The following is a 13,619-nucleotide window of genomic DNA, read 5'->3' on the forward strand; positions in this document are numbered from 1 at the left end:
CATGGCTCTATACAGGGAGTACCAGGTAATAACATGGTTATATACAGGAGTACCAGGTAATAACATGGATATATACAGGGAGTACCAGGTAATAACATGGTTATATACAGGAGTACCAGGTAATAACATGGTTATATACAGGGAGGTAATAACATGGCTATATACAGGGAGTACCAGGTAATAACATGGTTATATACAGGGAGTACCAGGTAATAACATGGCTATATACAGGGAGTACCAGGTAATAACATGACTATATACAGGGAGTACCAGGTAATAACATGGATATATACAGGGAGGTAATAACATGGCTATATACAGGGAGGTAATAACATGGCTATATACAGGGAGGTAATAACATGGCTATATACAGGGAGGTAATAACATGGATATATACAGGGAGTACCAGGTAATAACATGGCTATATACAGGGAGTACCAGGTAATAACATGGCTATATACAGGGAGTACCAGGTAATAACATGGTTATATACAGGGAGTACCAGGTAATAACATGGCTATATACAGGGAGTACCAGGCTATATACAGGGAGTACCAGGTAACAACATGGCTATATACAGGGAGTACCAGGTAACAACATGGTTATATACAGGAAGTACCAGGTAATAACATGGTTATATACAGGGAGTACCAGGTAATAACATGGCTATATACAGGAGGTAATAACATGGATATATACAGGGAGTACCAGGTAATAACATGGCTATATACAGGAAGTACCAGGTAATAACATGGTTATATACAGGAGTACCAGGTAATAACATGGTTATATACAGGAGGTAATAACATGGCTATATACAGGAGGTAATAACATGGCTATATACAGGAGGTAATAACATGGCTATATACAGGAGGTAATAACATGGTTATATACAGGGAGGTAATAACATGGCTATATACAGGGAGGTAATAACATGGATATATAGAGGGAGTACCAGGTAATAACATGGCTATATACAGGAGTACCAGGTAATAACATGGCTATATACAGGAGTACCAGGTAATAACATGGCTATATACAGGAGGTAATAACATGGCTATATACAGGAGTACCAGGTAATAACATGGATATATACAGGGAGTACCAGGTAATAACATGGCTATATACAGGAAGTACCAGGTAATAACATGGTTATATACAGGGAGTACCAGGTAATAACATGGTTATATACAGGAGGTAATAACATGGCTATATACAGGGAGGTAATAACATGGCTATATACAGGAGGTAATAACATGGCTATATACAGGGAGGTAATAACATGGTTATATACAGGAGGTAATAACATGGCTATATACAGGAGGTAATAACATGGATATATAGAGGGAGTACCAGGTAATAACATGGCTATATACAGGAGTACCAGGTAATAACATGGCTATATACAGGGAGTACCAGGTAATAACATGGCTATATACAGGAGGTAATAACATGGCTATATACAGGGAGTACCAGGTAATAACATGGCTATATACAGGAGGTAATAACATGGATATATAGAGGAGTACCAGGTAATAACATGGCTATATACAGGGAGTACCAGGTAATAACATGGCTATATACAGGGAGTACCAGGTAATAACATGGCTATATACAGGAGTACCAGGTAATAACATGACTATATACAGGAGGTAATAACATGGCTATATACAGGGAGGTAATAACATGGCTATATACAGGAGGTAATAACATGGCTATATACAGGAGGTAATAACATGGATATATACAGGGAGGTAATAACATGGTTATATACAGGAGGTAATAACATGGCTATATACAGGAGGTAATAACATGGTTATATACAGGGAGGTAATAACATGGCTATATACAGGAGTACAAGGTAATAACATGGATATATACAGGGAGTACCAGGTAATAACATGGCTATATACAGGAGTACCAGGTAATAACATGGCTATATACAGGAAGTACCAGGTAATAACATGGCTATATACAGGAGGTAATAACATGGCTATATACAGGGAGGTAATAACATGGTTATATACAGGGAGGTAATAACATGGCTATATACAGGAGGTAATAACATGGATATATAGAGGGAGTACCAGGTAATAACATGGCTATATACAGGGAGGTAATAACATGGATATATACAGGGAGTACCAGGTAATAACATGGCTATATACAGGAGTACAAGGTAATAACATGGATATATAGAGGGAGTACCAGGTAATAACATGACTATATACAGGAGGTAATAACATGGCTATATACAGGGAGGTAATAACATGGTTATATACAGGGAGGTAATAACATGGCTATATACAGGGAGTACAAGGTAATAACATGGATATATACAGGGAGTACCAGGTAATAACATGGCTATATACAGGGAGTACCAGGTAATAACATGGCTATATACAGGAAGTACCAGGTAATAACATGGCTATATACAGGGAGGTAATAACATGGCTATATACAGGGAGGTAATAACATGGTTATATACAGGGAGGTAATAACATGGCTATATACAGGGAGGTAATAACATGGATATATACAGGTAGTACCAGGTAATAACATGACTATATACAGGAGGTAATAACATGGATATATAGAGGGAGTACCAGGTAATAACATGGCTATATACAGGAGTACCAGGTAATAACATGGCTATATACAGGAGGTAATAACATGGTTATATACAGGAGGTAATAACATGGATATATACAGGAGGTAATAACATGGATATATAGAGGAGTACCAGGTAATAACATGGTTATATACAGGAGGTAATAACATGGCTATATACAGGAGGTAATAACATGGATATATAGAGGGAGGTAATAACATGACTATATACAGGAGGTAATAACATGGATATATAGAGGGAGTACCAGGTAATAACATGGTTATATACAGAGAGTACCAGGTAATAACATGGCTATATACAGGGAGGTAATAACATGGCTATATACAGGAGGTAATAACATGGCTATATACAGGAGGTAATAACATGGATATATAGAGGGAGTACCAGGTAATAACATGGTTATATACAGAGAGTACCAGGTAATAACATGGCTATATACAGGAGGTAATAACATGGCTATATACAGGAGGTAATAACATGGCTATATACAGGAGTACCAGGTAATAACCTGGTTATATACAGGGAGGTAATAACATGGCTATATACAGGGAGGTAATAACATGGCTATATACAGGAGGTAATAACATGGCTATATACAGGAGGTAATAACATGGCTATATACAGGAGGTAATAACATGGCTATATACAGGGAGGTAATAACATGGATATATAGAGGAGTACCAGGTAATAACATGACTATATACAGGGAGTACCAGGTAATAACATGACTATATACAGGAGTACCAGGTAATAACATGGATATATACAGGGAGGTAATAACATGGTTATATACAGGGGAGGTAATAACATGGATATATAGAGGGAGTACCAGGTAATAACATGGTTATATACAGGAGGTAATAACATGGCTATATACAGGAGGTAATAACATGGCTATATACAGGAGGTAATAACATGGCTATATACAGGGAGGTAATAACATGGCTATATACAGGAGGTAATAACATGGCTATATACAGGAGGTAATAACATGGCTATATACAGGAGGTAATAACATGGCTATATACAGGAGGTAATAACATGGCTATATACAGGAGGTAATAACATGGCTATATACAGGGAGGTAATAACATGGATATATAGAGGGAGTACCAGGTAATAACATGGCTATATACAGGGAGTACCAGGTAATAACATGGCTATATACAGGAGTACCAGGTAATAACATGGCTATATACAGGAGTACCAGGTAATAACATGGATATATACAGGGAGGTAATAACATGGATATATACAGGGAGGTAATAACATGGATATATACAGGGAGTACCAGGTAATAACATGGCTATATACAGGAGGTAATAACATGGCTATATACAGGGAGGTAATAACATGGATATATAGAGGGAGTACCAGGTAATAACATGGCTATATACAGGGAGTACCAGGTAATAACATGGCTATATACAGGGAGTAACAGGTAATAACATGGCTATATACAGGAGGTAATAACATGGATATATAGAGGGAGTACCAGGTAATAACATGGTTATATACAGGGAGGTAATAACATGGTTATATACAGGAGGTAATAACATGGCTATATACAGGTAATAACATGGTTATATACAGGGAGGTAATAACATGGTTATATACAGGGAGGTAATAACATGGCTATATACAGGGAGTACCAGGTAATAACATGACTATATACAGGGAGGTAATAACATGGATATATACAGGGAGTACCAGGTAATAACATGGCTATATACAGGGAGTACCAGGTAATAACATGACTATATACAGGGAGTACCAGGTAATAACATGGTTATATACAGGGAGGTAATAACATGGTTATATACAGGGAGTACCAGGTAATAACATGGCTATATACAGGGAGGTAATAACATGGCTATATACAGGGAGGTAATAACATGGCTATATACAGGGAGTACCAGGTAATAACATGGCTATATACAGGGAGGTAATAACATGGCTATATACAGGGAGGTAATAACATGGCTATATACAGGGAGGTAATAACATGGATATATACAGGGAGTACCAGGTAATAACATGGCTATATACAGGGAGTACCAGGTAATAACATGGCTATATACAGGAAGTACCAGGTAATAACATGGCTATATACAGAGAGTACCAGGTAATAACATGGCTATATACGGGAGGTAATAACATGGCTATATACAGGGAGGTAATAACATGGCTATATACAGGGAGGTAATAACATGGCTATATACAGGGAGGTAATAACATGGCTATATACAGGGAGGTAATAACATGGCTATATACAGGGAGTACCAGGTAATAACATGGCTATATACAGGGAGGTAATAACATGGCTATATACAGGAGTACCAGGTAATAACATGGCTATATACAGGGAGGTAATAACATGGCTATATACAGGGAGTACCAGGTAATAACATGGTTATATACAGGGAGTACCAGGTAATAACATGGCTATATACAGGGAGTACCAGGTAATAACATGGTTATATACAGGAGGTAATAACATGGTTATATACAGGAGGTAATAACATGGATATATAGAGGGAGTACCAGGTAATAACATGGTTATATACAGGAGGTAATAACATGGCTATATACAGGGAGGTAATAACATGGATATATACAGGGAGTACCAGGTAATAACATGGCTATATACAGGGAGTACCAGGTAATAACATGGTTATATACAGGGAGTAACAGGTAATAACATGGTTATATACAGGGAGTACCAGGTAATAACATGGTTATATACAGGGAGTAACAGGTAATAACATGGTTATATACAGGAGTACCAGGTAATAACATGGTTATATACAGGGAGTAACAGGTAATAACATAGTTATATACAGGGAGTACCAGGTAATAACATGACTATATACAGGGAGTACCAGGTAATAACATGGTTATATACAGGAAGTACCAGGTAATAACATGGTTATATACAGGGAGTACCAGGTAATAACATGGTTATATACAGGAAGTACCAGGTAATAACATGGTTATATACAGGGAGTACCAGGTAATAACATGGTTATATACAGGGAGTACCAGGTAATAACATGGTTATATACAGGGAGTACCAGGTAATAACATGGTTATATACAAGGAGTACCAGGTAATAACATTGTTATATACAGGGAGTACCAGGTAATAACATGGATGTATTCAAGGTGTTACCAGTACAGACTGGATGTGCAGGAGTACCAGGTAATAACATGGTTATATACAGGGAGTACCAGGTAAAGTGCTGTACAGAAACCCAGCCTAAAACCCCAAACAGCAAGCAATGCAGGTGTAGAAGCACGGTGGCTAGGAAAAACTCCCTAGAAAGGCCAAAACCTAGGAAGAAACCTAGAGAGGAACCAGGCTATGTGGGGTGGCCAGTCCTCTTCTGGCTGTGCCGGGTGGAGATTATAACAGAACATGGCCAAGATGTTCAAATGTTCATAAATGACCAGCATGGTCGAATAATAACAAGGCAGAACAGTTGAAACTGGAGCAGCAGCACAGTCAGGTGGACTGGGGACAGCAAGGAGTCATCATGTCAGGTCGTCCTGGGGCACGGTCCTTGGGCTCAGGTCCTCCGAGAGAGAGAAAGAAAGAGAGAATTAGAGAGAGCGTATGTGGGGTGGCCAGTCCTCTTCTGGCTGTGCCGGGTGGAGATTATAACAGAACATGGCCAAGATGTTCAAATGTTCATAAATGACCAGCATGGTCGAATAATAGTAAGGCAGAACAGTTGAAACTGGAGCAGCAGCATGGCCAGGTGGACTGGGGACAGCAAGGAGTCATCATGTCAGGTAGTCCTGGGGCATGGTAGGGCTCAGGTCCTCCGAGAGAGAGAAAGAAAGAAGGAGAGAATTAGAGAACGCACACTTAGATTCACACAGGACACCGAATAGGACAGGATAATTACTCCAGATATAACAAACTGACCCTAGCCCCCCGACACAAACTACTGCAGCATAAATACTGGAGGCTGAGACAGGAGGGGTCAGAAGACACCATGGCCCCATCCGAGGACACCCCGGACAGGGCCAAACAGGAAGGATATAACCCCACCCACTTTGCCAAAGCACAGCCCCCAGAGGGATATCTTCAACCACCAACTTACCATCCTGAGACAAGGCTGAGTATAGCCCACAAAGATCTCCGCCACGGCACAACCCAAGGGGGGCGCCAACCCAGACAGGATGACCACAACAGTGAATCTACTACTGTGACTAGATGCTGTACTACTGTGACTAGCTGCTGTACTACTGTGACTAGATGCTGTGTTACTGTGACTAGATGCTGTGTTACTGTGACTAGATGCTGTACTACTGTGACTAGATGCTGTACTACTGTGACTAGATGCTGTGTTACTGAGACTAGATGCTGTACTACTGTGACTAGATGCTGTGTTACTGAGACTAGATGCTGTACTACTGTGACTAGATGCTGTGTTACTGTGACTAGATGCTGTGTTACTGAGACTAGATGCTGTACTACTGTGACTAGATGCTGTACTACTGTGACTAGATGCTGTACTACTGTGACTAGATGCTGTACTACTGTGACTAGATGCTGTACTACTGTGACTAGCTGCTGTACTACTGTGACTAGATGCTGTGTTACTGTGACTAGATGCAGTACTACTGTGACAAGATGCTGCACTACTGTGACTAGATGCTGTACTACTGTGACTAGATGCTGTACGACTGTGACTAGATGTTGTGTTACTGTGACTAGATGCTGTACTACTGTGACTAGATGCTGTGTTACTGTGACTAGATGCTGTACTACTGTGACTAGATGCTGTACGACTGTGACTAGATGTTGTGTTACTGTGACTAGATGCTGTGTTACTGTGACTAGATGCTGTGTTTCTGTGACTAGATGCTGTACTACTGTGACTAGATGCTGTACTACTGTGACTAGATGCTGTACTACTGTAACTAGCTGCTGTACTACTGTGACTAGCTGCTGTACTACTGTGACTAGATGCTGTACTACTGTGACTAGATGCTGTACTACTGTGACTAGATGCTGTACTACTGTAACTAGCTGCTGTACTACTGTGACTAGCTGCTGTACTACTGTGACTAGATGCTGTGTTACTGTGACTAGATGCAGTACTACTGTGACAAGATGCTGCACTACTGTGACTAGATGCTGTACTACTGTGACTAGATGCTGTACGACTGTGACTAGATGTTGTGTTACTGTAACTAGATGCTGTACTACTGTGACTAGATGCTGTGTTACTGTGACTAGATGCTGTACTACTGTGACTAGATGCTGTACGACTGTGACTAGATGTTGTGTTACTGTGACTAGATGCTGTGTTACTGTGACTAGATGCTGTGTTACTGTGACTAGATGCTGTACTACTGTGACTAGATGCTGTACTACTGTGACTAGATGCTGTACTATTGTGACTAGCTGCTGTACTACTGTGACTAGCAGCTGTACTACTGTGACTAGATGCTGTACTACTGTGACTAGATGCTGTACTACTGTGACTAGATGCTGTACTACTGTGACTCGTGTTTGTGACTGTGTTCTCTGGGAGGGATGTGAGAGTTTCTAACTAGATTATTTTTGTCTGTCTGTCTGTCTGTCTGTCTGTCTGTCTGTCTGTCTGTCTGTCTGTCTGTCTGTCTGTCTGTCTGTCTGTCTGTCTGTCTGTGTGTGTGTGTGTGTGTGTGTGTGTGTGTGTGTGTGTGTGCGTGCGTGCGTGCGTGCGTGCGTGCGTGTGTGTGTGTGTGCCGGTGGCTGCGTGTTGTGTGTTCATTCTAAACAACAGATGCTGTTTTCTCTGTGGGGATTTATTGAATAATTAATTCAGTCTTTTCTATCACGGATAAATAAAGTTGTTTTCTTCCTTCTGCTATACGACTACAGTCAGGAAGCCTGGGTCTCTGCAGGAGGCTCTCCAATCACTCTCCAGGAGGAGGCTGTCCAATCACTACTCTGCAGGAGGAGGCTCTCCAATCACTCTCCAGGAGGAGGCTGTCCAATCACTACTCTGCAGGAGGAGGCTGTCCAATCACTACTCTGCAGGAGGAGGCTGTCCAATCACTACTCTGCAGGAGGAGGCTCTCCAATCACTCTCCAGGAGGAGGCTGTCCAATCACTACTCTGCAGGAGGAGGCTGTCCAATCACTACTCTGCAGGAGGAGGCTCTCCAATCACTCTCCAGGAGGAGGCTGTCCAATCACTACTCTGCAGGAGGAGGCTGTCCAATCACTACTCTGCAGGAGGAGGCTGTCCAATCACTACTCTGCAGGAGGAGGCTGTCCAATCACTACTCTGCAGAAGGAGGCTTTCCAATCACTACTCTGCAGGAGGAGGCTCTCCAATCACCCTACTCTGCATGAGGAGGCTGTCCAATCACTACTCTGCAGGAGGAGGCTGTCCAATCACTACTCTGCAGGAGGAGGCTCTCCAATCACTCTCCAGGAGGAGGCTGTCCAATCACTACTCTGCAGGAGGAGGCTGTCCAATCACTACTCTGCAGGAGGAGGCTGTCCAATCACTACTCTGCAGGAGGAGGCTCTCCAATCACTCTCCAGGAGGAGGCTGTCCAATCACTACTCTGCAGGAGGAGGCTGTCCAATCACTACTCTGCATGAGGAGGCTGTCCAATCACTACTCTGCAGGAGGAGGCTGTCCAATCACTACTCTGCAGGAGGAGGCTGTCCAATCACCCTACTCTGCAGAAGGAGGCTGTCCAATCACTACTCTGCAGGAGGAGGCTGTCCAATCACTACTCTGCAGGAGGAGGCTGACCAATCACCCTACTCTGCAGGAGGAGGCTGTCCAATCACTACTCTGCAGAAGGAGGCTGTCCAATCACTACTCTGCAGGAGGAGGCTGACCAATCACCCTACTCTGCAGAAGGAGGCTGTCCAATCACCCTACTCTGCAGAAGGAGGCTGTCCAATCACTACTCTGCAGGAGGAGGCTGACCAATCACCCTACTCTGCAGGAGGAGGCTGACCAATCACCCTACTCTGCAGAAGGAGGCTGTCCAATCACCCTACTCTGCAGGGGTTTATGGGTATGCAGTGCTGAATTTGAGCTGGATCCAGCCGGAACAGAATAGGACACTTCTACATTCTGGACTGTTTTGTTCCTGAACATATTTGGTCAGATCCGGTATCTCTCATTAGCAATGTAAAAATGTTCAATTAAAGATGTTACAAACAGACAATGTTAATTCGACTTAATTCTCCTGCCCCCCCGCATCCCGAATGTGAACTAGAATGAGATTCCTTTTCTATCACCTCTCTCATTCTCTCAGCTCTGATAGACATGAGCCAACTCTCAGCCCTCCAGCGTTTCACTTCATCATTTATTTCCTTATAGGATCATAGCTGCGTAAAGCGTTCCTTAGGAGCTGCAGAACCCCTGAGAAAGTCAAATCAATTGGCCAACATTATACAATTACTGCTGTCTTTTCAGAAGGAATTGAAATCATTCAGAATAGCCAGTTATGGTCTACAATCGGGAACACGTGGTAGATCTGTCATATAGACAGACAACAGGCCTAATCACAATACTTACAATACAGTCGCAGGGAATCACAGGTTGGAAAGCAAATGGCTCTTGCTGAAAAGAGAAGAGGAACGTGTCTGCTGTCGGCCACCAACATATTTGACCAACTTCCAACTATTGTTTTACAAAGTAAAATAAGAGAGATAGGCTTTTGGAAGGAGCACTACCTTGCCAGCACCTGGGAGTGAGCTGCGCGTCGTGTGAATCAGTGAAACTGGGAAGAATTTTAGGACTAGCATTTCCTCCTCATACTGGAGCTTACGATGTGTCTCCACACACCTCGGCCGGGATATTGATGGATTCAAGGTCGTTTTTATTGATCTCTGATTCTCAGTTTGTCAGTGTCAAAGTAGTCTGTCATTACGATCGTTTGTGCCCGCATTAAAAAATATTCTGCCAAAGTCTCCAGCCGTGTGAAATGTCAGAGAACTGCGGTGATAAAAGGGACACATTTTTCCCAGACCTTATCCGGCTGAAAATGTTCCCCATGTGTGCAACTATAAGTGCTTCAACTGTACTGCTCTCTGCCACCAGTACGTGTTCTCCGGTACATCAGAGCTCCCCACGTCACCATCATATCGATCAGTTTTTGTTCCAGGACCACCCGATTTACAAACTAAGCACTGTGGGTAAACAGCTGCAGTGTCTCATGGGTAGAGCTGGTTTGGAACATGGCTACATCCTGATTCTCCAACCTTCGACCAAAGTGTGCACTTTAGAAGAAGTGTGTCTAAGTATGAATGCTACTGTGTAAATTAGTGTTTGAGTTATCATGCTTTGGATCTGTGAGGTAACAGCCGTGCTGTCCTGGGTTCTTCAGGGTCTTTGACTGCCCGGTGGAGAGGAGGGTCATAGTGAGGTAACAGCCGTCCTGTCCTGGGTTCTTCAGGGTCTTTGACTGCCCGGTGGAGAGGAGGGTCATAGTGAGGTAACAGCCGTCCTGTCCTGGGTTCTTCAGGGTCTCTGACTGCCCGGTGGAGAGGAGGGTCATAGTGAGGTAACAGCCGTCCTGTCCTGGGTTCTTCAGGGTCTCTGACTGCCCGGTGGAGAGGAGGGTCATAGTGAGGTAACAGCCGTCCTGTCCTGGGTTCTGCAGGGTCTCTGACTGCCCGGTGGAGAGGAGGGTCATAGTGAGGTAACAGCCGTCCTGTCCTGGGTTCTTCAGGGTCTCTGACTGCCCGGTGGAGAGGAGGGTCATAGTGAGGTAACAGCCGTGCTGTCCTGGGTTCTTCAGGGTCTCTGACTGCCCGGTGGAGAGGAGGGTCATAGTGAGGTAACAGCCGTCCTGTCCTGGGTTCTTCAGGGTCTCTGACTGCCCGGTGGAGAGGAGGGTCATAGTGAGGTAACAGCCGTGCTGTCCTGGGTTCTTCAGGGTCTCTGACTGCCCGGTGGAGAGGAGGGTCATAGTGAGGTAACAGCCGTCCTGTCCTGGGTTCTTTTGATCGTAGCTAGCTACATAGCTAGCTACATAGCCGTCTTTGTATCAAAGATAATTGTGTAGTCTAGAGCGATTTTCTAGGTTAGCTAGCCAGCTATTGTCTAGAGCGATTTTCTAGGTTAGCTCGCCAGCTATTGTCGTTCTTTTAACGCAACGTAACGTAATCAACACTGCTAGCTAGCCAGCTAGCCCCCAAATAGCAGCACTGTAGAAACTATTACACTCAACGGAACGACTTGATTAGTGTAGTGTCAACAACGCAGCCACTGCCAGCTAGCCTACTTCGGCAGTACTGTATCATTTTAATCATTTTAGTCAATAAGATTCTTGCTACGTAGCTTAACTTTCTGAACATTCGAGACGTGTAGTCCACTTGTCATTCCAATCTCCTTTGCATTAGCGTAGCCTCTTCTGTAGCCTGTCAACTATGTGTCTGTCTATCCCTGTTCTCTCCTCTCTGCACAGACCATACAAACGCTCCACACCGCGTGGGCCGCGGCCACCCTAATCTGGTGGTCCCAGCGCGCACGACCACGTGGAGTTCCAGGTCTCCGGTAGCTTCTGGAACTGCCGATCTGCGGCCAACAAGGCAGAGTTCATCTCAGCCTATGCCTCCCTCCAGTCCCTCGACTTCTTGGCACTGACGGAAACATGGATCACCACAGATAACACTGCCACTCCTACTGCTCTCTATTCGTCCGCCCACGTGTTCTCGCACACCCCGAGAGCTTCTGGTCAGCGGGGTGGTGGCACCGGATCCTCATCTCTCCCAAGTGGTCATTCTCTTTCTCCCCTTACCCATCTGTCTATCGCCTCCTTTGAATTCCATGCTGTCACAGTTACCAGCCCTTTCAAGCTTAACATCCTTATCATTTATCGCCTCCAGGTTCCTCGGAGAGTTCATCAATGAGCTTGATGCCTTGATAAGCTCCTTTCCTGAGGACGGCTCACCTCTCACAGTTCTGGGCGACTTTAACCTCCCCACGTCTACCTTGACTCATTCCTCTCTGCCTCCTTCTTTCCACTCCTCTCCTCTTTTGACCTCACCTCTCACCTTCCCCCTACTCACAAGGCAGGCAATACGCTGACCTCATCTTTACTAGATGCTGTTCTTCCACTAACCTCATTGCAACTCCTCCAAGTCTCCGACCACTACCTTGTATCCTTTTCCTCTCGCTCTCATCCAACACTTCCCACACTGCCCCTACTCGGATGGTATCGCGCCGTCCCAACCTTCGCTCTCTCTCCCCCGCTACTCTCTCCTCTTCCATCCTATCATCTCTTCCTCTGCTCAAACCTTCTCCAACCTATCTCCTGATTCTGCCTCCTCAACCCTCCTCTCCTCCCTTTCTGCATCCTTTGACACTCTATGCCCCCTATCCTCCAGGCCGGCTCGGTCCTCCCCTCCCGCTCCGTGGCTCGACGACTCATTGCGAGCTCACAGAACAGGGCTCCGGGCAGCCGAGCGGAAATGGAGGAAAACTCGCCTCCCTGCGGACCTGGCATCCTTTCGCTCCCTCCTCTCTACATTTTCCTCTTCTGTCTCTGCTGCTAAAGCCACTTTCTACCACTCTAAATTCCAAGCTTCTGCCTCTAACCCTAGGAAGCTCTTTGCCACCTTCCCCTCCTCCTGAATCCTCCTCCCCCTCCCCCTCCTCCCTCTCTGCAGATGACTTCGTCAACCATTTTGAAAAGAAGGTCGAAGACATCCAATCCTCGTTTGCTAAGTCAAACGACACCGCTGGTTCTGCTCACACTGCCCTACACTGTGCTCTGACCTCTTCTCTCCTCTCTCTCCAGATGAAATCTCGCGTCTTGTGACGGCCGGCCGCCCAACAACCTGCCCGCTTGACCCTATCCCCTCCTCTCTTCTCCAGACCATTTCCGGAGACCTTCTCCTTACCTCACCTCGCTCATCAACTCATCCCTGACCGCTGGCTACGTCCCTTCCGTCTTCAAGAGAGCGAGAGTTGCACCCCTTCTGAAAAAAACCTACACTCGATCCCTCCGATG

At 44.4% G+C, this 13,619-nt stretch overlaps 1 long non-coding RNA gene across 1 annotated transcript; it reads left to right on the forward strand.

Moving 5' to 3' along the window:
• The first annotated feature begins 277 nt into the window (after positions 1-277).
• LOC127918463 (uncharacterized) lies at positions 278-5,005 on the forward strand. The gene is made up of 3 exons (XR_008100103.1): positions 278-377; positions 4,462-4,603; positions 4,970-5,005. It is a non-coding gene; the product is annotated as an uncharacterized LOC127918463 (long non-coding RNA).
• The last annotated feature ends 8,614 nt before the right edge of the window (positions 5,006-13,619 follow it).

The sequence above is a fragment of the Oncorhynchus keta genome, unplaced genomic scaffold (genome assembly GCF_023373465.1).
Source record: "Oncorhynchus keta strain PuntledgeMale-10-30-2019 unplaced genomic scaffold, Oket_V2 Un_contig_14263_pilon_pilon, whole genome shotgun sequence".
Lineage (NCBI taxonomy): Eukaryota > Metazoa > Chordata > Actinopteri > Salmoniformes > Salmonidae > Oncorhynchus > Oncorhynchus keta.